The sequence below is a fragment of the Galeopterus variegatus genome, unplaced genomic scaffold (genome assembly GCF_000696425.1).
Source record: "Galeopterus variegatus unplaced genomic scaffold, G_variegatus-3.0.2 Scaffold8712, whole genome shotgun sequence".
NCBI lineage: Eukaryota > Metazoa > Chordata > Mammalia > Dermoptera > Cynocephalidae > Galeopterus > Galeopterus variegatus.
The window spans coordinates 39,796-44,598 of NW_007734823.1; the positions used below are offsets into that span (position 1 = coordinate 39,796).

At 48.6% G+C, this 4,803-nt stretch overlaps 1 pseudogene; it reads right to left on the reverse strand.

Annotated features, from left to right (window-relative positions):
- LOC103608702 overlaps positions 1-4,803 on the reverse strand; it is a 27,549-nt pseudogene that overhangs the window by 14,440 nt on the left and 8,306 nt on the right.

A 4,803-nucleotide genomic window follows, 5' to 3' on the forward strand; every position in this document is an offset into this window, starting at 1 on the left:
TCCACCCTCTTTACACAGATTAGATTTCATGACCTGTTATTATAATCTTTTTCTTGCATACGTTCTTAATATTGCCCTTTCTTTGTACTACTCTCCTGGAAACCTCCAAACCTGGTTGGCTCTAACTAATCTACAAACTTTGCACCCAGACCTATGGGACTGAATATAGCTAAAGAAAAACTATATACATGGTTGTTGGGAAAATATAGGGAAAGGTCAGGGCCACTCAGATGTTCAGAATCTTGCTGAGCATTTGCTGTGAATAGGTTGTATGTGGGCAGAGTTAGTGTGACTGTGTGGTGCTGCCACCTTGGCTGGAGTTTTACTGTCTTGATGTGGCCACCTCTGCACCAGTGGCCATGCCTTTTTCCAACCTGCAGCTTCTAAGGATCTGTTTGCCGGTTACCTAGCTCATAGACCTGTGTGTGAAGGGTCTGGTGACCCAGTCTGGAATGGGCTTGAGGGGTCTGTGAGCTCCAGATCCATCCCTAGTTCAACAACTGGCATAGTCATGTAGCTTTACAACTGGCCAGAACACCACCACTGGCTAAGTCGGCAGGATTCCAACAAGAACCACAGCACCATACAACCTTAGCTCGACAATTGGCCCAGTTGGCAGACTACAGGCAGGTAAAAGAGCTTTACAACTGGGGTCATGAACAGGAATAAGAGCTCCACAATCGGCGATGTCAGCAGGATTATGGGCAGGATGCTGACAGTAGCCAAGAGCACCACGCAATTGGTGTAGTCTGTGACAGGTTTCTGAGCAGTTACAGGAGCTGAAAGCCCTTGGAAGAAAGAGGAAATGTGGCTACTTTTGAATATGCTGTGCCCTATGGCCACTTTCCTGTTGACTGGGATCTGGTTGCTGCACACTGTACTGCAAGGCAGCATAGACCAGGGGAGGAAACGTGGCTGTCCTTGAGCATGTGGTAGCTGGTGGCCACTTTTCTGCTGACTGAAGCCTGGCTGCTGATCACTATGCTGCAAACTGATTGAGATTTGTGGCAGAAAGCAGAGTTGTTGGAAGCACAGATAAATGTCCTGGAGGATGATGTGCAGTGACTGGCCACTCCTGCCTCTCACACCAGGGAAGACCAACGCAGTGGTGAGTTGGGGGAAACTGTGCATCTCCAGGCACAGCCTGTTGTGCATGAGAAATTGAGACAGTAAAGCAGCAGAAACAGGGAGAGCCCCTGGCTGCTATAGCTATGGGACCTAGGGGTGGATGGTATAACGTGCTTTAGAAATGATATAGTAAATGCATGTCACATTTGTCTGAAGGCAAATGGCTCAAAGGGTGCCAGTTAAACCCGATGGATTGAAGGGTGCTGTATAAACGCAAGAAAAGAATGAGAAAATAGTGCCACATGCAGATGGGCAGATGACCCAAGGACGGTGCCCATGCAGAATTTCAAGTATGATTTCGCCTTGTGAAAAGGTGGAAAAGTTAGTCTCCGTTACTACGTGCCTGTCTCAGTAGCAGTGGTTACAGGAGAGCCACAGATATGTACAGGGGCAGGGCAGCCACTCCTTGATGGACTGGGAAAATGCAGCTGTTTGAACGCTGCAATACTTCCTGAGACTGAGTGAATAGCTGGTGTAAGCTGAGCTGATTGAAGTAATTCAAAAGCCAGAATGTAAAAGGGAAGCAGATCATAAAGATTTGTAAAATTTGCATCCTGGCCATGAGGTAGAAAAGCTAAGAGCAGGAGAAAAATGCAAGGGTGAAGCAGATAAACTGTTTGCTAAAGCCATTATCTTGGCCATGAGGCAGCCAGATGCTAAGAACCAGGACAATGGGCAAAATGCCCTAAAGGCATTTGAGAAGTCTGGAAGGGTGCCCCACCCACCACAGGCCCTGAGGGCATTTGAGAAGTTTGGGAGAACTCCCCTCCCATCCTAGAACTGAGTTTGTCCGGGAGTACAGACCTGAGGTGTCATTGCCCTCGGCAAACTGCTCCCTGCATCCCAGCCACTCTGGTTGGAGCAATCTGGCCTCAGCACTTCCAAAGAGAAAAAGCCAAAAACCTTGGTGGCATTCTTGTTGTGTTAAGTTTGCAGGCCAGCAGTAAGTGAGAGCAGTGGAGGCATAGCAGCCTCCACCTAGATTTCAAAAAATGTATAAAAAAGCCAGGGGCACTCAGGGAGTGCCTGCTGCAGGGGTGGAGTCACTGCGGAGGTCATCTACAGAGCAATGTGGAGCAGAAAAGTGGGGTCAGAGCCCCCACAGAGAACCCCTACTGAGGAAATGTCTAGTGGAGTCAGGATGGCGGGATTGCCACCAGGAGCCCAGAACTGTGGGGCTGCTGGCAGTGTGCAGTGTCAGCCCAGAAAAGCTGCAGGCACCAGGGCAGCTCAATGGGCTGCACTTAGTGGAGCTGTAGGAGCCAGGTTGCCCAATGCTTTAGGGGTCCAGGTGCCCCAGTGTGCTTAACGTTTGCCCTGTTTGGNGTTATGCTACTCAATACTGTTGCCCTGGGGTTTCCAACACATAAACTTTGGCGAACATATTCAAACCATAATATTCCACCCTCTTTACACAGATTAGATTTCATGACCTGTTATTATAATCTTTTTCTTGCATACATTCTTAATATTGCCCTTTCTTTGTACTACTCTCCTGGAAACCTCCAAACCTGGTTGGCTCTAACCAATCTACAAACTTTGCACCCAGACCTATGGGACTGAATATAGCTAAAGAAAAACTATGTACATGGTTGTTGGGAAAATACATAGGGAAAGGTCAGGGCCGCTCAGATGTTCAGAATCTTGCTGAGCATTTGCTGTGAATAGGTTGTGTGTGGGCAGAGTTAGTGTGACTGTGTGGTGCTGCCACCTTGGCTGGAGTTTTACTGCCTTGAGGTGGCTGCCTCTGCACAAGTGGCCATGCCTTTTTCCAACCTGCAGCTTCTGAGGACCTGTTTGTCGGTTACCTCGCTCATAGACCTGTGTGTCAAGGGTCTGGTGACTCAGTCTGGAATGCGCTTGAGGGGTCTGTGAGCTCCAGACCCAGCCCTAGTTCAACAACTGGCATAGTTATGTAGCTTTACAATTGGCCAGAACACCACCATTGGCTAAGTTGGCAGGATTCTGACAAGAACCAGAGCACCATACAACCTTAGCTTGACAATTGGCCCAGTTGGCAGATTAAGGGCAGGTAAAAGAGCTTTACAACTGGGGTCATGAACAGGAATAAGAGCTCTACAATAGGTGATGTCATCAGGATTATGGGCAGGATGCTGACAGTAGCCAAGAGCATCACGCAATTGGTATAGTCTGTGACAGGTTTCTGAGCAGTTACAGGAGCTGAGAGCCCTTGGAAGAAAGGAAATGTGGCTACTTTTGAATATGCTCTGCCCTATGGCCACTTTCCTGTTGACTGGGATCTGGTTGCTGCACACTGTACTGCAAGGCAGCATAGACCAGGGGAGGAAACGTGGCTGTCCTTGAGCATGTGGTAGCTGGTGGCCACTTTTCTGCTGACTGAAGCCTGGCTGCTGATCACTATGCTGCAAACTGATTGAGATTTGTAGCAGAAAGCAGAGTTGTTGGAAGCACAGATAAATGTCCTGGAGGATGATGTGCAGTGACTGGCCACTCCCGCCTCTCACACCAGGGAAGATGACCAACCCAGTGGTGAGTTGGGGGAAACTGCATCTCCAGGCACAGCCTGTTGTGCATGAGAAATTGAGACAGTAAAGCAGCAGAAACAGGGAGAGACCCTGGCTGCTATAGCTATGGGACCTAGGGGTGGATGGTGTAAAGTGCTCTAGAGATGATATAGTAAATGTATGATGCATTTGTCTGAAGGCAAATGGCTCAAAGGGTGCCAGTTAAACCAGATGGCTTGAAGGGTACTGTATAAACACAAGAAAAGAATGAGAAAATAGTGCCACATGCAGATGGGCAGATGACCCAGGACAGGTGCCCCTGCAGAATTTTAAGTATGTTTTCGCCTTGTGAAAAGGTGGAAAAGTTAGTCTCCATTATTATGCGCCTGTCTCAGTGGCAGTGGTTACAAGAGAGCCACAGATATGCACAGGGGCAGGGCAGCCACTCGTTGATGGACTGGGAAAATGCAGCTGTTTGAACTGTGGGCGAATGCTGCAATACTGCCTGAGACTGAGTGAATAGCTGGTGTAAGCTGAGCTGATTGAAGTAATTCAAAAGCCAGAATGTAAAAGGGAAGCAGATCATAAAGATTTGTAAAATTTGCATCCTGGCCATAAGGTAGAAAAGCAAAGAGCAGGAGAAAAAATGCAAGGGTGAAGCAGATAAACTGTTTGCTAAAGCCATTATCTTGGCCATGAGGCAGCCAGATACTAAGAACCAGGACAATGGGGAAAATGCCCTAAAGGCATTTGAGAAGTCTGGAAGGGTGCCCACCCACCACAGGCCCTGAGGGCATTTGAGAAGTTTGGTTAGAACTCCCCTCCCATCCTAGGAGAACTGAGTTTGTCTGGGAGGACAGACCTGAGGTGTCATTGCCCTCGGCAAACTGCTCCCTGCATCCCAGCCACTCTGGTTGGAGCAATCTGGCCTCAGCATCTCCGAAGAGAAAAAGCCAAAAACCTTGGTGGCATTCTTGTTGTGTTAAGTTTGCAGGCCAGCAGTAAGTGAGAGCAGTGGAGGCATAGCAGCCTCCACCTAGATTTCAAAAAATGTATGAAAAAGCCAGGGGCACTCAGGGAGTGCCTGCTGCAGGGGTGGAGTCACTGCGGAGGTCATCTACAGAGCAATGTGGAGCAGAAAAGTGGGGTCAGAACCACCACAGAGAACCCCCACTGAGGAAATGTCTAG